We start from the raw sequence: 24680 nt of genomic DNA on the forward strand, positions 1-24680 counted from the left end.
GCAATTGTAGATCTGCAGATGGGAGTCTCTGTATTTCCAATGTAAATGTGTTAATATTTGAATAAATCACTAAAAATTCCATACAGCCTGGCTGTGTTACCAGGATCTTCACACACAGCAGAGATGGCTGGTGCTACAGAGAGTGACACTGACATCCAGCATCTGGGTCTCCGGGCTCTGGCACTGATTACTCTCATAGCTGGACTGGCGATACATTCATTTATTATAGGAGTCAATGTCACCGACTGGTGGAAAGGAAGATCGGTGACTCTTGTTGACCACATAGTAACTTCTCTTGCAATATCCAGGATGGGTGCTCAGTGTGTTAGTACATTATATTTGTATGTGGATGAACTCTTCCTGAGACACCTGGATTCACTTGTAACTCTGGTTATGTTAAGTGTGATTTATGATTTCTTTTCCTGTGCCAATGTTTGGTTAACATCTCTGCTCTCCATTGTCTTCTGCCTGAAGATCTCCAACTTCCACACCAGACTGTTCCTGTATCTGAGGGGGATGACAGCACACAGGACTGTTTGTTTCACTGTAGCCGCACTACTTCTCTCTGCTTTCAACTTCTTGTTTATAACTATCACTCAAGCGACCAAATATGGAACATACAATACAACAATGAATAATTCATCTACGGATTGCACTTCTATTAATTATATAGATAATTATATTATAGGAACCTTCTTCCCATTTATTTTTTTATTACATCTCCTCAGTCCTCCTCTTCACCACATTGTATCATCACATAACAAAGATGAAGAAGAGCAGTAATTTATCCATCAATCTGGAAACATATTACTCCGTGATGAAATATGTATCCTTCTCTTTCATATATAATACTGTATATTTCATTGTAGAAGTTGTTTGTGTCTATCATTACTTTGTTTACTGTGTATTCCTTCTATGGCTTTATACCGTCATGGACTTTCTCCCAGCTCTACATTCCTCCTACCTGATCTACAGAACAGCCAAACTCAGGAGTCAGATGTCCAAGGTTCTTCAGAATATAATTGATTTCTTATTCCAAAGGAAAGATACAGAAACCAGAGAGAGCATAGAAGTAGTGGCTCTATGAGGTAAATCCATAGCATAAGGTGACACATGTGTATGATAAGTGCATTTCCAGGACCAGCAATAAAAAGCAAAGTGAAGGGGCCAGGTGACTCTCCATTGTGACTCTTCATTATTCATCCAGGCACAGCACTGTAAATAAGAGTGTGGCTGTGAGTGGTACTGCAGCTAAGCTCAGTCAATTTAATGGGGTTAAAGGGGTTGTCTAGTTGCAAACTATTGATTGTCTATATACAGCATGGACCATCAATAGTAGATTAGCGAGGGTCTGCTAGCCGGGATCTTTACTGATCAGCTGTTTGTCAGGTCAGTACGCTTGTGAATGGATTTCTGCAGCTTTGTTCTCGCTGCAGTGGTGAGCACGGGTATTACAGGTAAAGTTGCCATTCATTTCAATGGGAATTTTACCTGTAATACCAAGTCTGGCCACTGCAGTGGGAATGGTACAGTTTGTTTCCTGCAGATAACAGCTCAGTGTATGAGTGAAAATAGATCATCAAAGAGGTTCTAAGCAGTGAATCTCTGCTGATCTGCTTTTATGGCCACTAATAGTTTGCAACCCGACAATCCCTTTAACCCCTTAAAGTGCAAGGTGTTTTGGTCCTAAAGGACCAGGCGATTTTTAGGGATCTTAGCCATGTGGTGTTACTGCTCTATTGTTTTTTCTTCAGCTACTAAAATTGTTTTTTGATTCTGTCACAGAATTTGTTTCTCATTATTTCTAGTTTTTTTAGGTTAAAAAGTAAAGAAAAAAAGTCTTACATTAAATTTATAGTTGTTTACTTAAAAAATATATATGCTACAGTACTATATATGTGTATATATAATTTTATTATGTAATTGTTTAAACGTATTACTATAACTATTTTTCTTATTTTAACAAATCTGTTCCCCATAATCTTTTTTTTTTTACTTTCACACTTTTCTACTGTATCTGGTGCAAAACCAGGAGGCCAAGTTACCAGGAAAGATATCCCCCTATATTGATAGTAGCTACTGGCAGAGCTGTTTTAGATATGGACCCTGCAGCTATGACATGCCAGAGGACAGCTTGTGTCTACGTGATCACTGGGTCCAAGAGCAGGATTAATACTTATGTTTTCTCCCATCACTATATAGCGCTCATTGAGCTCAATGTAGCCTATAAAGGAGAAGACAGAATCCGTTAAACACTTTTGACTTCTCCTGCAGGAGCTTTAATCCCAAACAGTATTTTTTACTATCAATTAAAGCCCAAAACCAAGTGCCATAAATTTGGACAAGTTTGGGTTAGCTATATGGTTTTATGTCTCTTAAGAAACAGTTTGAGTGATGTGCCTTCATTCTGCTGATTTGTATTAATCCTACAAGTTAGACTACTGCTCAGGGCTGTAGGGAACATAAGACGTCCCCATGGGGCCACCACTGTCCTGAAGCGCTAGAAAGTCGTCTCCATTATTAAAGATGAGCGAGCGCACTCGTTCGAGCTTGATGCTCGTTCGAGTATTAGGGTGTTCGAGATGCTCGTTACTCGAGACGAGCACCACGCGGCACTCGAGTCAATTACATTTCCTTCCCTGAAACTTTTGCGCCCTTTTTTTGGCCAATAGACATGCAGGGAAGGCATTACAACTTCATCCTGTGACGTGCCAGCCCTATCCCACCCCCCTGCAGTGAGTGGCTGGCAAGATCAAGTGACCGCCGAGTATTTAAAGCATTCCCGCTCGCTGCTCGCCTCAGACACACGCTGGCAGAGATTAGGAAGGGTGCTGCTGGTGCTATAGTTAGAGTGTTGGCGTGTTCAAGAACCCCAACGGTCCTTCTTAGGGCCACATCTGACCGTGTGCATTACTGTTGTGTCTGCTGGGAGCAGTTTTGCTCATTTTTGTTTTTTATATCGAACGTGCAGGCTATAGCGTTCTCAGGCTGCAGTCTGTACTACGTAGTATAGGGGAAGTATTGGTCAGGCAGGGACAGTGGTAGTGTGGAATCCTGTGCACAAGAACCCCAACGGTCCTTCTTAGGCCTTAGTCAGACGGGCGTTTTTAGCCGCGATTTGCGCATGCGCATGCGTCCGGCAATTTTATAAAACCATTGCTTTGCAATGGTATCGGACACGAGCGCTTTTTATGCGCTCGTCCGATAAATTATAGAACAGAAATCGCAGATCGCACCTATCTGCGATTCCTGTTCTCTTCTCTATATGCGCTCAATGGGGCCGGCGGCAGCAGCACTGACCCCATTGAGAACATATAGAAGACAAATCATTCTTCTCTGCCACAGCTGTAACAGCTGTGGCAGAGAAGAACGATGTTTGCCCATTGAATTCAATGGAGCCGGCAATACAGCCGCTCCATTGAAAGCAATGGGCTGCCGGCGTGCGCGGGGTGAATTGTCGGGAAGGGGTTAAATATATAAGCCCTTCCCTGCAATTCATCCTAAAATGTGTTAAAATTAAAAAAAAATTGTATACTCACCTTTCCGCTGCAGCTCGAGTAATGTGCCTTAGCGAGTATACTCGCTCATCTCTAATTTCTATCCTAAGAACATGATCCAAATCACTATCCATATCAATATGCATTTTCTACATGTTTAAAATCCTTTATGAGCATCTTAGAAATGCCATTATTTTAATTGCAACCTAAAAATTTGGCCTGTAACAATCCTCTGCTGTTAATTTTTGGCAGACTTCTCACTGCTAAGATTGCTGGGATCTTCTCTAGTGGCTCCATATGGTCAACATAAATACATAATGCAGGGAGATGGGAAATATGCCTGTTAGGGCGCATTCAGATGACTATATATCAGCTGGGTTTTCATGCCCAGCCGATATACGGCGTCTCTCTCTGCAGGGGGAGGAGGCTGGAAGAGCCGGGAGCAGTGCTCTGAGCTCCCCCTCCCCCCCCCCCTCCCCCTCCCCCTCGCTGCGCGATCCGACCCGAGCGCCTGCAGGGACGAGCGCGTACTCACCTGCGCCTGGCAACCCCGGCTCTTTCACGTGCCAGTTGCGGCGCAGCCGGCGCATGCGCAGACCGGAGCCGGCGGCCAGGTGAGTGCGTGCCACGCAGAAAATTAGGACATGCCGCGGTTTGTTTGCCGCGCGAGATTTCGCGCGGCCAAACCGCGGCCGTCTGCATAGGAGTGCGTATTTTAATGCACTCCTATGCAAACTTTCAGTGGCGGAAATCCCGCGGGATTTCCGCTCGTGTGCAGGCGGCCTTATATAGCACTTACCTGTAATACTTCTGCTCCTCCTCTGTTTGGAAAGGGTGTTTTAAGAAGTCGGTGAACTCTTTTTTTTTTTCTTTTTTTTACTTGTTTATGTATTACTATATAAAAGAGTCAGATTGCCTGCCGGTCAGGAGTCCCGGACCTGGATGAGATCCTAATCGGCGCACAGCGTCAGTAAGCTGTGTGCACAGTACTCTACTACTCCTTCACTCCGTTCCTCTCAGGTGTAATTCACAGTGTCTTATATGGATGTAATACTTCTTGTGTATACCACATACAGTATCTATCTATCTAGCTATCTCATATCTATCTATCTATCTATCTCATCTATCTCATCTATCTCCTATTCATCTCCTATCTATCTATCTATCTATCTATCTATCTATCTATCTCATATCTATCTATCCTATAGATGCCTATTTAATTTGATATAATTCAAATAACTCAGTTTTTATAACACTCAGAGCTCTATTTTTCTGATAGGTAAAGGTAAAGTCCCCTGGTGCGAGCACCGTGTCATCATGACTGACTCCTAGGGTGATGCTTTCTTGGCAGACTGTTTTTGCCATTGCCTTCCCCAGTCATCTCTTTTACCCCCCAGAAGCTGGGTACTCAAATTACCGACCTCAGACGGATGGAAGGATGAGTCAACCTTGAGCCGGCTACCTGAATCACGCGGTGATTGAGCCAGCAACCTTCAGGTTGTGAGCGAGAGCTTAAAACTGCATTTCTGCTACCCTAACACACTGCACCACATGAGGCTCCCCCAGCTTCTCTTCCCACACCCACCACTAGGGGAAACTCACCGCAATTCCTAGTGAATTCTGTTATAAGTCCCCATGGAGTAGCTCCTTCTAGTGGTTTCAGAAAGAATGTATCCATTATCTTATAATAGTGAAAGTGATTCCTCTTCTTGTTTGTGATTTTTGTATTGAGTCTCATTAATAAAGTTGCATGTCCTCTTGTTGCTGTCTGTGACATTATTTCCTATAGGTTCACATGTTATACAGTTGTGAATAGAGAATACTAATAACACGACACTCCCTACTACTATCATCCTGCGTCAACTGTAATCCCCAATATCCATCCTACAGCAGGTCAGATGTCTCGTTATGATTATGGCAGCAAGGTGGAGTTAAGATGTATGGGTGGGACCTTTGGGTCTGGTCGCTTGTAGAGGAGGTGCTTATCCCAACACCGGATGTTAAAGTCGTAGGAGGCCGCTGAGGCCGCATTGCTGTTTAATTCATAAAACCATTCAAACTGAATGATGAGTAAGTGCCGTGCGGATATATCGCATAAATATTGTTGTTTGTCTTTATGTGTTCTCTGTAAGCAGCTGAAGTCATAACATGATCGGCGGGGAAGCGGCAGTTTTGGTCACAGGTACGTTGTGATGGCCTGCTCCTCATAACATGAATATGAATACTGTAGATGGAAATCTGCATATAGTGTGATATCATTTGTGGGATTATGGTCACCACCAGGCCATAACAATGCAATCATACCAGGATGCATATCATGGAAGTACTGTTTGTCGGAAGACAGCCATCTTACTGTTCAGAAGTGCAGCTTTATTTCGTATTATAGACAGGAACTATTGGGGGTGTAGATGTAGTAGTCCCATATGGGTCCGGGTACCTGAGGGAGTTTAAAGACCACTCTGCCATATTAGAAGACACCAGTATTAAATATGGCATGTGGTAGGTGGTCAGATCTGAGTTCTGAATTAAATTTGGGTCTTGTATCTAGTCTAGGCTCTGATTAATATACGGGGCCTGATTTAATTTAAAGGGGTTGTGTTAAGTTATACAGCTGTCCCCATCCACATGAATGGGAGCCTGATCGGTACTCGAGTGAATGGAGCAGAGGTCCTCCGGATACACCGCTGCTCCATTCACTACAATGACAGTGCCAGAGATTGCTGAAGGGTTTGAACTCCGTAATTTCTGGTTCTGTTATTGAAGTGAATGGAGTGACATTGTGCCTGCATAACCTCCACTCGATACACTCAGAGATTGATGGGACCCCTTTCGTCCCAGTGATTAAACCCCCATCAATCATAAAGTTATTCCCTATCCTGTAGCTAGGGGAGAACTTTATAACTTGGCACAACCCCTTAAGTGGCTGGTTTGGGATCTGATATTAATTTGCAGGGAGGTCTGAATATATTTAGCTACACCTTTTTAAAGAAGCTACACTCCTCAAAATGGGCACATTCATTTTTGCCACCATCTGCTGCTTGAGTGTCACCCTGTAAGGATTTCTACAGGAAAGTTCCAGGCTGTTAATTTCCCCTAATAAGCATATTCCTGATGGGCTTCTCTTGTGGGGCAGTCAGTGGCTCTCTCTTGAGCACGAAGCCTAGAAAGGGAGCTCTGCAATAGTATTATATCAGTTCAGGAGAAACAAGCCCATTATACCCATTTCCCCACATCACCATGACTTCGGGCTACTAGAAAGTTGTAGCTATGGACTAAATTTGCATCTGGCAGCTGCGATCACACCAACACTCCTATTTCGCCACTGGACATCAGTGGATAACCTCTTGGCTCAACCTCACTATTTGGTGCTATTTATTGCCCCTAAAAAAGACTGCTAGCTTAATGGCTCCGGGGCCCCACAGCCACAGTCCAAAACACTGATGCCCACCTGCTTTGGAGACTCCAAGTAGGCCACCTCCAATATCATATAAAGTCTCCCTCCCATACAAATAAGGGCTACCAGACCATGCAAGCCCTAAACACCACCCCATCCCCAACACCAGGACATCATAGGTGGCCCAGGTCACCAAGATACAAAGCCTCTCATTACCTCCCACAAAAGACCTAATCCCCCCGCTATTACCTGGAGAAGAAAAATTTGACAACATACCAACTCTCAATGTGTCCCGGGACACTCCGGCCCACAAGGTCCTGATGTTAGCCAGCATCAGGACATTGCGTGTTGTGGCACGTGAAAATGAAGAGAGACAAGTGGGTATCAGGAGTCTGTGGATGTTAGAGGTCCTTTCTGATGGTCTAAATACATTTTTAGATCTTGAATCTGAATTATTTTGAGGGTTGGAGTCTATGTAAGGGATGTGGTCTGAGGTCTGAATGAATTTAGCGTTGTGGTCTGAATTAGAGAGGTTGTACAAGTGATTGCCTATCCACAATATAATGGATAACTTGCTGATTGGTGGGGGTCATATTGCTGAGATCCCCAATAATACTGATAATGGGGATCCCTTGTCCCCCTCTGCCTCTCACTACGGGGTCACTTCACCCCCCACAGTGACATCAGAGCTGTGGCCGAGCACGCGCGGATGTTGCTGTATCCATTTCAATGGGGCTGACGGTAATATCCGAGCGCATGTACCTCATCTATCTCCGGCAGTCCCATTGAATAAATGGAGGGGCAGCGTGCTTGCGTGACTAGCGCTTCACTCAGTCTTCTCCTCCCTGCGGTGGGTGCAGTAAGCCAGCAGTGAGGAGGCCGGGGGACACAGAACCCCCATTCTTTGGATTAGTGAACTCTCAGTGATTGGACCCCCACCGATCAGAAAGATATCCCGTATCCTGTGGATAAGGGATAAATTGTGATTCTGATTTAACCCCTTTATTATTGGGGTGAGAACTAAGACTTGATGCCTTCAGTGCCGTCATTGTGCGTTTTGAAGAGTGTATCTGGTGACAATATTTGCGCTTTTTCCAAACCCTTAGATTTTGTTCTTGAGAGCAGCACATCACCGCAAAAGGGTAGCTAGGCGAACCCCTCAAACCTTTCTGCAGCAAGACTATAGGCAGACCCCTGAAACATTTCTGTGGCAAGGCTATAGGCGGACCCCTGAAACATTTCTGTAGCAAGAGTATAGGCGAACCCCTAAAACATTTCTGTAGCAAGAGTATAGGCGGACCCCAGAAACATTTCTGTCGCAAGAGTAAAGGCGAACCCCTCAAACCTTTCTGTAGCACATGCATAGGCGGACCCCAGAAACATTTCTGTGGCAGGAGTATAGGCACACCCCTGAAACATTGGTGTACTAAGAGTATAGGTGAACCCCTGAAACATTTCTGTGGCAAGAGTATAGGCGGACCCCAGAAACATTTCTGTGGCAAGAGTATAGGCGGACCCCAGAAACATTTCTGTGGCAAGAGTATAGGCGGACCCCAGAAACATTTCTGTGGCAAGAGTATAGGCGGACCCCAGAAACATTTCTGTGGCAAGAGAATAGGCGAATCCTTGAGACATTTCTGTAGCAAGTGTATAGGGGGACTCCTGAAACATTGGTGGACTAAGAGTATAGGCGAACCCGTGGGACATCTCTGTGACAAGAGTATAAGTAAACCCCTGAAACATTTCTGTGGCAAGAGTATAGGTGGACCCCTCAAATATTTCTGTAGCAACTGTATAGGCGAACCCCTGAAACATTTCTGTGGCAAGAGTATAGGCGGACCCCTGAAACATTTCTGTGGCAAGAGTATAGGCGAATCCTTGAGACATTTCTGTGGCAAGAGTATAGGCGGACCCCTAAATCCTTTCTGTAGCAAGTGTATAGGTGGACCACTAAAACATTTCTGTCGCAAGAGTATAGGCGGAACCTGAAACATTAATGTACCAAGAGTATAGGCGAACACCTCAAACCTTTCTGTAGCACGTGTATAGGCGGACCCCTGAAACATTTCTGTGGCAAGTGTATAGGTGAACCCCTCAAACCTTTCTGTGGCAAGAGCATAGGCGAACCCCTCAAACCTTTCTGTAGCAAGTGTATAGGCGGACCCCTGAAACATTTCTGTGGCAATAGTATAGGTGCACCCCTCAAAGACTTCTGTAGCAAGAGTATAGGCGAACCCCTCAAACCTTTCTGTAGCACGTGTGTAGGTGGACTCTGAATGATTAATGTACCAAGAGTATAGGCGGACACTGAAACATTAATGTACCAAGAGTATAGGCGGACCCCTGAAACATTTCTATGGCAAGTGTAAAGGCGGACCACTTAAACCTTTCTGTAGCACGTGTATAGACAGGCCCCTGAAACATTTCTGTAGTAACAGTATAAGTGAACCCCTGAGACATTTCTGAAGCTAGAGTATAGGCGAATCCCTGAAACATTTCTGTGGCAAGAGTATAGGCAAACACCTCAAACCTTTCTGTAGCAAGTGTATAGGCGGACCCCTAAAACATTTCTGTGGCAATAGTATAGACGGAACCCCTGAAATATTTCCTTAGCAAGTGTATAGGCGGATCCCTGAAACATTTCTGTGGCAAGTGTATAGGCGAACCCCTGAAACCTTTCTGTGGCAAGAGTATAGGCGAACCTCTCAAACCTTTCTGTAGCAAGTGTACAAGCGGAACCCAGAAACATTTCTGTGGCAAGAGTATAGGCGAACCCCTGAAACATTTCTTTAGCAAGAGTGTAGGCAAACCCCTAAAACATTTCTGTAGCAAGAGAATAAGCGGACTCCTGAAACATTACTGTACCAAGAGTATAGGCGAACCGCTGAGACATTCCTGTAGCAAGAGTATAGACGGACCCCTGAAACATTTCTGTGGCAAGAGTATAGGTGGACCCCTCAAACCTTTCTGTATCAAGTGTATAGGCGAACCCCTGAAACATTTCTGTACCAAGAGTATAGGCGAACCCCTGAAACATTTCTGTGGCAAGAGTATAGGTGAACCCCTCAACCCTTTCTGTAGCACGTGTGTAGGCGGACTCTGAAACATTTCTGTAGCAAGTGTATAGGGGGACCCCTGAAACATTGGTGGACTAAGAGTATAGGTGAACCCGTGGGACATTTCTGTGACAAGAGTATAAGTGAACCCCTGAAACATTTCTGTGGCAAGAGTATAGGTGGACCCCTCAATCCTTTCTGTAGCAAGTGTATAGGCGGACCCCTAAAACATTTCTGTCGCAAGAGTATAGGCGGACCCCGAAACATTAATGTCCCCAGAGTATAGGCAAACCCCTGAAACATTTCTATGGCAAGTGTAAAGAAGGACCACTTAAAGGGGTTGTCCCGCGGCAGCAAGTGGGTCTATACACTTCTGTATGGCCATAATAATGCACTTTGTAATGTACATTGTGCATTAATTATGAGCCATACAGAAGTTATCAAAAGTTTTATACTTACCTGCTCCGTTGCTGGCGTCCTCGTCTCCATGGTGCCGACTAATTTTCGGCCTCCGATGGCCAAATTAGCCGCGCTTGCGCAGTCCGGGTCTTCTGCTGTCTTCAATGGGGCCGCTCGTGCAGAATGCCGGCTCCGTGTAGCTCCGCCCCGTCACGTGCCGATTCCAGCCAATCAGGAGGCTGGAATCGGCAATGGACCGCACAGAAGAGCTGCGGTCCACGGAGGGAGCAGACCCCGGCGGCCATCTTCAGCAGGTGAGTATGAAGACGCCGGACCGCCGGGATTCAGGTAAGCACTCTCCGGTTTGTTTTTTTAACCCCTGCATCGGGGTTGTCTCGCGCCGAACGGGGGGGGGGGGGGGGGGGTTTAAAAAAAACAAAAAACCCATTTCGGCGCGGGACAACCCCTTTAAACCTTTCTGTAGCACATGTATAGACAGGCCCCTGAAACATTTCTGTGGCAAGAGTATAGGCGGACCCCTGAAACATTTCTGTAGTAACAGTATAGGTGAACCCCTTAGACATTTCCTTAGCAAGAGTACAGGCGGATCCCTGAAACATTTCTGTGGCAAGAGTATAGGCTAACCCCTCAAACCTTTCTGTAGCAAGTGTATAGGCGGACCCCTAAAACATTTCTGTTGCAATTGTATAGGCGAAACCCTGAAGCATTTCTGTAGCACGTTTATAGACGGACCCCAGAAACATTTCCTTAGCAAGAGTATAGGCGGATCCCTGAAACATTTCTGTGGCAAGTGTACAAGCGGAACCCAGAAACATTTCTGTGGCAAGAGTATAGGCGAACCCCTGAAACATTTCTTTAGCAAGAGTGTAGGCGAACCCCTAAAATATTTCTGTAGCAAGAGAATAAGCGGACTCCTGAAACATTAGTGTACCAAGAGTATAGGCGAACCCCTGAGACATTCCTGTAGCAAGAGTATAGACGGACCCCTGAAACATTTCTGTGGCAAGAGTATAGGTGAACCCCTCAAACCTTTCTGTATCAAGTGTATAGGCGAACCCCTGAAACATTTCTGTGGCAAGAGTATAGGTGAACCCCTCAAACCTTTCTGTATCAAGTGTATAGGCGAACCCCTGAAACATTTCTGTACCAAGAGTATAGGCGAATCCCTGAAACATTTCTGTGGCAAGAGTATAGGCGAACCCCTCAAACTTTTCTGTAGCACGTGTGTAGGCGGACTCTGAAACATTTCTATAGCAAGTGTATAGGGGGACCCCTGAAACAGTGGTGGACTAAGAGTATAGGCGAACCCGTGGGACATTTCTGTGACAAGAGTATAAGTGAACCCCTGAAACATTTCTGTACCAAGAGTATAGGCGAACCCCTGAAACAGTTTTGTAGCAACTGTATAGGCGAACCCCTGAAACATTTCTGTAGCAAGAGTATAGGCAAACCCCTGAAAAATTGGTGTACCAAGAGTATAAGCGAAGCCCGGAAAAATTAGTTTTCTAACTGTATAGACGAGGGCCTGAAAAATTGGTGTGCCAAGAGTACAAGTGCACCCCTAAAAATTGCTTTACCCCAAGGACAGGTGAAAATCATAAACATTTTTTAAAGGTAGAGCTCGTTGTTGCCTAATTTGTAAAAGAGCCTGGAGGCAGCCCTCCGAAAAAATCATTTTAACAGAGCCTTTTGGCCCGCAGAAAAATTGGCAGTTCAGCGTGATGACATGCTGTTTTGGAGGAGGAGGAGGTGTAAGAGACATTGCTGGAGGGAGTGGAGGACTGTGGAAGTGAGGGTGTGGGTGCAGGCCAGGAGGCGCTCGTGCCTGCGTCCTGGGAGGGGGATTGGATCTGTGTGCCAGTTTGTGACACAGGGGACGAGGCAGTGGTGTGACCCGGAGGCGGAGAATGGACTTTGTTCAACCTCGGGTGCTTGGCCATCATATGCCTGCACATGCTGGTGGTGGTGAGTCTGGTAGTGGTGGCTCCCCGGCTAATCTTGCATACCACTGTTCGTCGGTCATCCGTGCTCTCACTAAAAAACATCCACACCTTTGAACACCTAGCCCTCTGCACGGAGGCTTGCCACAAGGGGTTGCTGTGGGAAACAGTTGGGGGATTCTTTGCTCTGGCCATGCCTCTCGCCCTGGCCACCCCACTGCCACTTCCAACCTGTCCTGCTGCTACACTTGCCTCCCCCTCTGAAGCCCTGTCTTCAGTAGGCTTAGCAATCCAGGTGAGGTCAGTCACCTCATCGTCCACCAGCTCTTCCTCTGAATCCTCTGTCCGCTCCTCCCTCGGACTTCCTGCTCTTACAACGACCTCACTGACAGGCAACTGTGTCTCATCATCCTCATCCACAAAAAGCTCTTGAGACAGTTGGAAGTCCCCAGCCTTATCACCCAGACTCTTGGAAATGTCCAAACATTGGGCATCGGTCACGATAAACCACTCAGGTTGGTGAGGAACCTTTTTTTCCCACTCAGGGTAGGGACCCGAGAACAGTTCCTGGGAGTCTGCCTGCTCAGAATCTGTCATTTTCCTGGAGTGACGAGGCTGTGAGGAAGGAGGAGCAGCCAGTGGATTCAGAGTTGCAGTCCCTAGCCCGGTAGGAGTTGACTGTGTGGAAGACTGGGTGTTGGAAAAATTGCTGGAAGCGTTATCCGCGATCCACGACAGGACCTTCTTGCACTGCTGTGCTTGTAATAAAGGTGTACCATGTGCACCCACAACATATGTGATAAAGCTGGGGAATGGTGAGACGTGGCGCTCTCCTAGTCCCTCAGCAGCCAGCTCCGATTCACCCTGCCCAGGACCTCGGGCTCTGCCCTCACCCTCACTTGGACGCCCCTGTCCGTGTCCACATCCACGTCCTGCACCCTTGCCCTTACTCTTCATAATGTCGGATAAAGAATAGAGTAGGGCCCAAATAAATTAACCAACTGTATAGTGCTGAGAACTGGGGCTAATTCACCACACACAGAGACTTGTAGATATAGGCTCTATGCTGTGACAGAAAAAATTGCGCTGATACCTAGGGGTAATTTACCGCTCACAGAGAATTGTAGATAAGAGAGGCTTAATGGAGTGGCAGAAAAACGTAGCCCAGTGGATAGTGCTGATAACTGCGGCTACTTCACCGCACGCAGACAATGCTAGATGTGAGATGCTGTGCACAGTGGCAGAAGAAATTAACCGACTGTTTAGCGTGGAGAATTTAGGCTAGTTCACCACACACAGCGATTGACGGATGTGAGATACTCTGCAGAGCCCCAGGACAAAATTAACTCACTGTTTAGCATGGAGAATTTAGGCTAGTTCACCACACGCAGCAAATTAGAGATGTGAGATGGTCTGCTCTGGCCCAGCAACAATTAGCCCACTGTTTAGTGATTTAAATTACGGCTAATTCACCGCACACAGCAAATGGGAGTTATGAGATGGTCTGTAGTGGCCCAGCAACAGTTAGCCCACTGTTTAGCGATTACAATTACGGCTAGTTCACCGCACACAGCGAAGTGGAGGTGTGAGATGCTGTGCACTGCCCCAGGAAAAATGAGCCCCCTTTTCAGCGATGAAAATTGAAGCTAATTCACCGCGCACAGAGAATGATAGATGTGAGATGCTCTGCACAGGCCTAGATGCTTGAAACAAAAAAATAGGTGCACTACTCCTCCCAGCCAGCCAAAAAAGTAATGCTGCAATACACACAATGAAGAGTAGCCCGAAAAAGGACTGTTGATGCAACAATGAGGAGTAGCCCTAAGAAGGGCTGTTGGTTTCTTGAGGACAGGATCCTCCCTACTCTAACACTTTCCCTATCTCAGCTGCAGCTCTGTTCCAAACCTCTGCCAGCATGCATCTGAGGCGACCCGCGAGCGGCACCAGTTTAAGTACTCGGCGGTCACCTGATCGGCCCAGCCACTCACTGCTGTAGACGTGCACAGGCCTAGCACGTCACAGCAGAAAATGGTAATGCCTTTCCTGCATGTTTAGTGGCTAAAAAATGGCGCTAAACATGCAGGGAGGGGAAATAAAATTGACTTGAGTACCGCGTGGTGCTCGCCTCGAGTAACGAGCATCTCGAGTAGCCTAATACTCGAACAAGCATCAAGCTCGGACGAGCATGCTCGCTCATCTCTAGCTATTACCCTTGCCTGCAATTTTAGCAAATGACGAGAAAAAAAAATGACTGAAAGTGTCTAGAGATACTTTTACTTTGCTTCCATGCAGGAGTGATAGTCATTCAGCGAATGGAGGCAAAGCGGATTGGAGATCTCTTCCAGCCGCCCACCTCCATTCACTGTGAACAGACAGTCGTTCAGAGATGAACAACTTCCTGTATACACTGAGCTAAAACTAAATGACTAGCGACTAACTAGCGAATTCTTGCTCAGTACCCTTTCAATGACAATCGGATAGATTGTTGCTGATCAAGGAACTGTGCATAAATGTGCAAGAAAACGTATCTAGAACTCATTAGACTCGCCATTTCAATAGCTGCGTCTGTTTGCCATGTGCAAATCAACATGCCTTGTGGGTGCAAAAAGTATAGTAAAACTCCTCTGTGCGCCTTCACTGAAATGTACATCTAGTGCCGGACAGGCGTACATTTCTGGCATAATTTACGGCAGTTTCTAGTGTAAATCATACATCTGTTGGTTTGAGGTGGCCACGCCCCCTCCCAATAAATTCAACCCGGGGCTGGTGCAGAAGGAAGAAAAGTCGCAAACTTTTGTGCAAGCAGGACTTTTGCAAAGTTTGCAACTTTTCTATATATTTTGGCCTAGAATATGTAGTAAATGTCCCCCTTGGATTTTATTCCTGCCTGTGCTGGATTTTTCCTTTTGTATTCGTTGGAGTTTAAAACATGTTAAAACTTATTAAGGTGCACGTGATCGCTGAGCTCTGTTGTTGGCTGCAGCCCCTGTGATGTCCCATAAATCTGCAGAAATTGAGCCCTGTCATGGGAGTAGGGAGAAGTCTGTTCATGTCCTAATGGAAATCATCACAGAAGGGGAAATCAAGAATTAAAAACAATCACAGAGAAATGGCCGTTACTTACTGACTGAGGAGTGCATATAGATGCATCCTCTCACCATGCAGGTAGCTGACTACCAAATGGAGGAGCCAATAACACCTGTGCAAGACACCGATATAACAACCACTCACATTGCCTCCTGATAATAGTCATCAATGGGCGGAGGCGGGGTGGACCTGCGCTTAGCTCCGCCCCCGCCCAGCCCCCTCCCATTGCACAGATCGAGCTAAGAGGAAGACGGGTAAGCCTGCGATGAGGAGGGAGGGGAAATGGGGGATGGCCTGGTGAACGGGCGCACAAATCAAATGTTTGTGCGCCCGTTCACATGGCCTGGTGAGGCATTTGCGCCGGCCTCACCAGGCCATGTGAACGGGCGCACAAACATTTGATTTGTGCGCCCGTTCACCAGTTTTTTCGGCCCCAACGTAGGGTATATCGGTCGGCCGTGAAAATGGCCGGCCGATAATCGCTCGTGTGAAAGAAGCCTGAGTGTGATGCAAGAATACTGCCTCTCTAGCGCCATCTATAGGTAACTGTAGTAAGTGTATTATTCCCACCCAAGCAGAGATAATAGCGACGTTTCAATCCACTTGCTGGGACTTTTAGCAAGTAAAATGGACTGAAATGTTGCTGTTTATTAATATATATGCAGTAAGCGCCCCCTAGTGGTGGCTAACAGCACTTTGTGGGAGGTTTGCCTCTATTGTGGAGGACTTGTAGATTCTGGGAGTGTAGACATGTATGACGTGTGGTCATAGTGCCTGCGGTCGTAGCTCTGGAACTAAATTGTAGATGGAACTATATTATTCTGGTGCAGGGCTGGAAAAACATGGCTCATTTCTTCCAAACACAGCACCACCCTGGTCCATAGGGTTGTGTGTGGTATTGCAGCTCAGCTCCCATTCACCTTAATGGTGCTGTTTTTGGATGAAAGCCATGTTTTTTTAACCCTTTATTTCAGCGTTCACCAATGCAAGTACTTACCCAGTTGATGTATTAGATGCTGCAGTTGGCGAATTCTATAACTGATAGTTTACGGATCACAACAGTGGCTCTAAGAAGTCCAGGAAGAGACCCTATTGCGCCAATGAGTTACCATCCAAGAGGAGTCTGATTGAGGATCCTTCAGCGCCGTGCCGGCACCACAATCCTCCCCAAGACACATTGTGCCGTACACATCCTCCAGCAAGGACAGACGAAAACGACTTCAGAAGGTCAGTGCAAAAACATAACTGTTCATACTGAGCTACTTTGCTTCAAACATTTCTTTGTAGAAAGCTGGAGTTCATCATAAACCACCATGTGTAGTCTTCTCCTGTATCTGTCATCTACTACATGGGCAGATTGAGAAGTAAGAAAAGGAACCAACAGCATCTCCTTCTAGAGGAACCATGAAGGTGCTGCACAAGCTGTGTCCTGCCGACAAAGATGATGACTCAGCCATGGATAGAAATATGGATCTATTTTCCAGGCGATGGAGACTTTGTGCTCTCAAGATCCTTAATATATGATGAAGTAACTGAAGGTCAAACAAATCAGATATTGGACAAAGACATGGAAGGCTGGTGACGATGAATACGTGGGTATTCTTGTATCTTGTCACCACCAGGCTGATGGGTGGAGAGGGGCTGGGGTGAAGGGAACGCGCAGAGCTTCTTATTGGCAGCCACATCCACCCCCTCACTGCTGTGCTTAGAGCTCTGTGCTGCTGCTGATTGGCTGCTTTCATGTACACCTTCAGCCACAAAGGCTTCACAGAAGGAGGATGCACGGTTTTCCGTGGCAATTAGAAAATGCCGCAGTTTCTTTCACGCTGCGGAATTCTGCAGCGTGAACATTGAGCTATTAGGCCGGATGCCCACAGCCGTAGCAGGATTCTGCAGTGGTTTTACGCCGAAATCGCCAGCAGGAATATACAAAAAAATACCCGCTGGCGATAATGGAATAACGTGCGTTATACCGCGGCTGCTGGGAGGTTTCCATTAGTACTGTAGTAATGGAGAGCTCACGCCGCTGAATAACGCGGTAGAATAGAACATGCCACGATTTCTTTCCTGCTGTGTAAGGCCCCCTGTCCACAGGACCAGGGAGGAGAACTGAGAGGTCTCCGCTGTGAGCCTATTTGATAGGTAGGCTCACCTCGGAGAATCGCGGCAAATCGCAGCATGCCGCGATGTGAATCGCACGAGCGGAGAATCACTATGATTCTCCACTTGTGGACAGTGGGCTGCGCTTTCCATAGTTAAGTCAATAGAAAGCGGTCACTGCGTTACCCGCGGTCGGATTATCGCCGCAAATAACGCAGTGACATATTGCCTGTAGACAGGAGCTTCTTAGGGGCTAATGCCCATGGCCTGATTTCTGCCGCAGTTCATGCGGCGTAAATCCGCTGCGGAAAAATGCTGCTATTGGCTTCTATTGAACCTAATAGATCAGTGCCCACAAGCGTGATTTGGCCGTGGATTTAGGGCTCCTGTCCATGGGCGTAGCGATATCCCGCTGCAGATCGCCGCCGCGGGAGCCGCCACCGGGGACCAGAGCAGGGGCTGATGGCTCTCCGTGCTGAGCCTATCTGACAGATTGGCTCGCCATGGAGAATCGCGGCAAATCGCAGCATGCTGTGATTTAACTCCCGCAAGCGGAGAATCGCTATGATTCTCCGCCCATGGACAGCGGAGCTGCGCTTTCCATAGTAGTCTATGAAAAGCATTCACTGCGTTCCCCTGTATCTGGCATCCTGTTGCCATGACAACCCAGCGACACAGAGAGAGCGTAAATCCGTGGCGGAAAAATGCTGCTATTGGGTTCTATTGAACTTAATAGCTCAGTGCCCACAAGCGTGATTCTGCCGCGGATTAAGGGCTCCTGTCCACGGGCGTAGCGATATCCCTCGGCAGATCGCCGCTGCGGGAGTTGCCACCAGGGAGCAGGGCAGGGGCTGACGGCTCTCCGTGCTGAGCCTATCTGACAGATAGGCTCACCATGGAGAATCGTGGCAAATCGCAGCATGCTGCGATTTAAATCCCCCGAGTGGAGAATCACTGTGATTCTCCGCCCGTGGACAGCAGGGCTGTGCTTTCCATGGTAGCCTATGGAAAGTGTTCACTGCGTTCCCCTGTATCTGGTGTCCTGTTGCCATGACAACCCAGCGACACAGAGGGAGCTCCCTCCCTCTGTGAAGCCTTTCCAATCCTCCCTCTGTGATGTCTCTTCACCGAGCACTGGTCTCTGTAGCTCCCTGAAGGTGGCTGAACATGTGTATAAAAGCAGCCAATCAGCAGCTAGCACAGAGTTCTGGGCACAGCAGTGAGGGTGTGGATGTGTCTGCCAATAAGAAGCTCTGGGCATTCCCTTCACCTCAGCCCGTCTCTACCCATCAGCCTGGTGGTGACAAGATACAAGAATACCCGTTGACACAGTGATTCCACATCCACAGTCGTTACATAAAGTAAACAGATGAAAATATACAGCTTATCAAAAATGTGTGCAGTTTGTTTGCATATATCTGACATATTGCAGTTGAAAATGTGAAAAAATGATAATTTTTTTCAAAATGTTCCCAATCTTGGCGCTTTTAATAATTATACAGAAATTCTATCAGTCTATTTTTACTGCCTAAATGAAGTACAATATGTGGCTAAAAAAACAATGTCAGAATCAGTTGGATATGCAAAGCCTTTACGGAGTTATTCTATGTTAAAGTGACACATGTCAGATTTCCAAAATTTGGCCTGGTCATTAAGGCGCAAACAGGCTTGGTCACTAAGGGGTTAATCTGCCCATCTCAAAAGCCATGGCTAGTATAATGGCCTACAGTGCAGACAACAGGCTGGATGGTGTGTTGCTCCCCAGACTCTGTCCTGCATTGTCTGCCCACAAATTCCTGCTTACCCTTATACCATTTGTTATCTGTCTCCTAGCAGCACCCCCCATGCCCATCTGCAATGTAATCGCATATCACTGCATTTTGAACGCATCCATTGAGATTGGTGGAGCTCATACGTGTGGAATCTGTGGTAAAGTAGAACATGGTGCGATTTTTCTTCCACTTGTGGAATCTGCAATTCTTGCACGCGAGTGTGAGCGAAACTGCATACATGTACTGGATTGCCGGCGTATTACAGCGCGTCATGCGCTCGAATCGCGGAATCTGCAATTCCCATTCGAGCATAATGATGTGTAATTGTTCTTCTTTTGTAAAATATATATATATATATATATATATATACAAATGATAAAAGTTGCAACTTACATCACATCACAAAGTTTAAAGATAGCAAATTACATTGCATTATTATCTATATACAACTTACATCGCATCACTGGAAGTTAGCATCATCTGACTTGTATAACAGCACCCGGAGAAGATCACTTTCAAACGGTGCCAAGACAGAGAAGGTAGAGTGTACCCTAACTGGGCTGAATGTTTTCTGTCTTGGTTCTGGAATGAAAAACTTTTATCTTAGAAAAATCTTAGCAAAAAATGCCTTTGTTTGATTACCTAGTCTTCACGACAGAATGACATCATTTTCCGCCATGAGACAGAAAGACAAACCTATTGTGTGCAATTTTTATTTAAAACATACACAGCTGATCCTCCTCACAGATGCAAGATAGCATGGCTTTTTATTTTGTGCTAACTTACTCTTAAGGCATACACATCTTCATTTTATTATACAACCATAAATACCTCTTTCTCAGCACTCTTTAAACATGGACTTTATCTCCTTGTCTAGGATAGAAACCAACTCTTTAGTTCACTCATGGCTTAAAGAAGCAAAATCTAGCCTAAATAATCACACAATCAACACATTGCTGACATACTTGTATATAGATAACACAGGATTCACCATAATAGGTGATAGTCAAAGCTCACCTCCTGTCCCTCCCTGCACAGGTCAAAGAGCATGCCCCACAGTGCTCTCCCATAGGAATCATTGGGTCAGCTCCTGTCTATTGTGTGAATGACCCATGAGACGGCTGTAAACCATATCTCTAAATCATAGAATCATAAAATGGTAGAGTTGGAAGGGACCTCCGGGGTCATCGGGTCCAACCCCCTGCTCAGTGCAGGATTCACTAAATCATCCCAGACAGATATTTGTCCAGCCTTTGTTTGAACACTCCCATTGAAGGAGAACTCACCACCTCCCGTGGTAACCTGTTCCACTCACTGATCACCCTCATTGTCAGAACGTTTTTTCTAATATCTAATTTGTGTCTCCTCCCTTTCAGTTTCATTCCATTGCTTCTAGTCTTTCCTTGTACAAATGAGAATAGGGCTGATCCCTCTGCACTGCGACAGCCCTTCAGATATTTGTAGACCGCTATTAAGATTCCTCTCAGCCTTCTTTTTTGCAAGCTAAATATTCCCAGATCCTTTAACTGTTCCTTCATAGGACATGATTTGCAGACCGCTCACCATCTTGGTAACTCTTCTCTGAACTTGCTCCAGTTTGTCTATGTCTTTTTTAAAGTGGGGTGCCCAGAACTGGACACAGTATTCCAAATGAGGTCTGACTAAGGAAAAGTAGAGGGGGGTAATTACCTCACGGGATCTAGACTCTATGCTTCTCTTAATACATCCCAGAATTGTGTTTGCCTTTTTGGCTGCTGTATCACATTGTTGACTCATGTTCAGTCTATAATCTATTAGTATACCCAAGTCTTTTTCACATGTGCTGCTGCTTAGCTCAATTTCTCCCATTCTGTATGTACTTTTCTTCATTTTTCTTGCCCAGATGTAGGACTTTGCATTTCTTCTTGTTAAATACCATTCTGTTAGTCGCCGCCCACTGTACAAGCTTTTCTAGATCTTTTTGAACACTCTCTCTCTCTCTCTTCCCTAGTGTTAGCTACCCCTCCTAGCTTTGTGTCATCGGCAAATTTGATCAGTTTCACATCAACTCCCTCCTCCAAATTATTTATGAAAATTTTGAACAGCACTGGGCCTAGGACAGAGCCTTGTGGTACCCCACTTTATACATTCTTCCACTTGGAAGTACAGCCATTTATGACCATTTATGACCACTGCTCTAAAGCATATCTTTGCAACAAAGACAACAAGGCTGCCTCCTTGGATAGACAAAATAAAAAATCTACAATTAGAAAATAAAAACGGATTAGAAAAATGTTTCACTATTTGGCTTTAATTTGTAAAAAAAAATCTAGGTAACACATTTATTTAAAAATACAATGCAATGTAACTCCAAGAATTACATATGTGACTAATCTTAAAGGGGTTGCACAATCCCATAAAAGTTTTTAAAAACAGCGTACAACAGTGTAAAATAACAGAAAAGAATTAACATTCACCTCACCAATACCTTGCTGCTCCTGTGCCAATGCTTGCTTTGTCCCCTGCTGGTCTATTTTCCTGCTTCAGCAATGACGTGTTGGCACAACATGTGACCAATGCAGCCAATCACTGGTTGCAGCAGTTACCTCAGTGGTGTCGACACATAATCGCTACAGACCATAATTGGCTGCAGCTGTCACATTTTGTGTCAAGACATCATTGCTGGAGGAAGAAGAACAGAGACTAGCAGAGGACCAGGGAAGCATCGGTACGGCAGGGCCAGGGGATCAGTAAGGTAGATATTACTACTTTTGTTATTTTACACTGTTGTATGTGGTTTTAAAAAATCATGGGGTTGGACAACTGACTTAAATAAGACCTCTTACCATTACTTTTACTGGGCCATCTGTGCTCAAGTCAAGGGAAATAGTGTGGATGCATGAAACAGCACAAGTAGGGCTCGCTCTAGTACTGTACAAAACAGCTTACCTAACTGTGATGCCCAATTGACAGTTTTATGTTCAGCCCTGAGCTTAAGGAAGAGGCAAGTTCATACATGGTGCAGCTGTCAAGCATGAGCGCTTGTGTTTTGACCTGGCCTTGGCTGAATGTGATGTGTGGCCCTTTGATGGAGCCAATGGCTGCATTTGAAGCACTACAATATGTTGGGTTGCCCACCACTGATTAAGACAATCCACACAGCTGATATGGGCTCAAAGCAAGTACAAAGTCTGTTCAGCTTAGCTTCGATCAACCTACCCATTGGGCTGCATTGTACTTTGCAGGAACTATAAAGAGGAAGGCCTAAAGGTGACTGCTGATGGTTCACTGGATAGGGGTCTTGCCTCTGGTGCAAGTTGTTTCCTCTCCCAGTCAGGGGTAGAAAGCAGAAGTGGTTCGGTCTTTCCTTTCCATGGGGTGGGTTCTGCAACCCCTATACGCTGCAAAGCAGCCGGGCCATAAGCTCTGTGGTGAGCCCGGTTGGAGGGTTGAAGCAACATAGATAATGCCCAGGGGCGTAACTATAGAGGGTGCAGGGGATGCGGTTGCACCCGGGCCCAGGAGCTTTAGGGGGTCCATAAGGCCTCTTTTATCAATATAGGGAGCCCAGTACTATGAATAAAGCATTATAGTTGGGGGCCCTGTTACAGGTTTTGCATTGGGGCCCAGAAGCTTCAAGTTACGCCTCTGATAATGGCCTTTGACATTGCATTGCTATAAATGGTTTTACTGAACAACAATTTTGCTGACTTTTATCTTCTGAAATATCAGAGGCTCAAATTAGTCTTTAACGTTGCAGAACATTGAACAGAGTCTACGAGTAAACAGATAAGGGTCCGGCTCACCCGTGATGTTCCCGCGGTATGCAGGTATGAGTTAGTTGGCAGCCCTTTTAGAATTCCCTGTCTGATAGAAGTAATTGTCTCACCACCAGTTGCAGTCTCCATTACCTGGAGTAGGCCACAAGACTGAGGAGGCAGGGTGGAAGGCTCGAAAATGAGGAGCCATGTGGCCAAACCGCTGCTGCAGAAATAGAAGATCCCTCACATGAAAAACACAAATCTTTCTAGTCGTAGATCATTAAATCAGCTGCTCAAACCAGAGAGCCCTAACTCCGTGCTTCTCTTGCCACAGGCTTATTAATATCCGCTTTCTACATAGCGATCCTGTGTTTCCTCGCCCCTCACAGTCAGTGCGTTCTGCCCAGCGCCAATCAACATCATATATTAAACATAGGAACTCTAATATATTAAACAGTCACCAGATATTGCCCTGACCAGCCGGTATCAACATAGACAAAATGGAACAGGCATGAAAATTTTCTATGCTTATATAAATTTTCTACAATTCACCCCATTTAACAAAATGTGCACATACGTGCCTTGTTTTAGTGCCATGGTAAAGAGGATATCCATGCCCCCTTCTTTTACAGACCTCAAGGCAAAAATAGGGAACAAGCATGGTTTTTCATATAAGGGATTATTCCTATGGTGCTCCCTCACTTCTATGCAAACTTCGTGCAAACTTTTAGGAAAAAAGTTACCTTCTCCAATGTATTTCATGTTTTCTTGTCCGCAGGCCTCAGAGAAAGAGGTGATGGTTGCTATGAGGATTTCCACCATTGTGTTGGGAAGCACAGCAGCTGGGATGGCTTTCCTGTTGAATTCCATCTACGACTTATGGTTCATGTGCGGGGAAATGGTCTATGCTTTGCTTTTCCCCCAACTTTGCTGTGTACTGTTTGTCCCAAGAACTAACACATACGGTTCAGCTGCTGGCTTCCTTGTGGGCTTTGTATTGAGAATACTGGGAGGTGTGGACTCCATAAACATTCCACCCATCATCCACTATCCATGGTGCACACTTATCAATGGAGCCTATGTCCAACTCTTCCCGGTCAAAACCTTCACCATGCTTGTAGCTCTAATTACACAGATTCTTGCATCTTACGTCCCAGAATTCTTGTTTAGAAAATCTCTGCTGCCAAAGCATTGGGATATCTGCAACGTGTTAAAAGCAGAAGAAGCAAATCAGACGGCAAAGGAAGAACCGGCGGTTATTCATCTCCAGAGCATAGGCAACAATGAGAATTAAGTGGAAGCTCCAAGGTCCAAGATACGCGGTCAATATAAAAGTTTACTATCTTCAGTAAAGTCATGCATCCATTTCTATTGCACAGAGGAGGTACTTCAAAAATTCAATTTCTGATTCAGGCCAATATTTTTTGTTGCAGCCACCTGTGAAGGTTAACAACACTAACTACACAGCGTAATGTAAAATAAAAGTTTTTCAAACTATACTGTATGTATATTTTGTTGTTGAGTAACTTTGCATTAGTGGGAAAAAAACTGATGCGTTCAGCATCCGCCCCCCTGGGAGCAGTGGTCTGTTCCACAGCATAGGGGCATCTGAATAGCTGCATAATTGCTGAACAGACCACGGCACAAAAGAAGGGCAATGAGGAACGAAGGCGG

At 45.7% G+C, this 24680-nt stretch overlaps 1 pseudogene; it reads left to right on the plus strand.

The window, feature by feature from the left end:
- The window catches only part of LOC136606693 (high-affinity choline transporter 1-like), a 60352-nt pseudogene extending 36052 nt beyond the window's left edge, over positions 1–24300 (plus strand).
- Positions 24301–24680: the final 380 nt, after the last annotated feature.

This window comes from Eleutherodactylus coqui, chromosome 1 (assembly GCF_035609145.1).
Source record: "Eleutherodactylus coqui strain aEleCoq1 chromosome 1, aEleCoq1.hap1, whole genome shotgun sequence".
Lineage (NCBI taxonomy): Eukaryota > Metazoa > Chordata > Amphibia > Anura > Eleutherodactylidae > Eleutherodactylus > Eleutherodactylus coqui.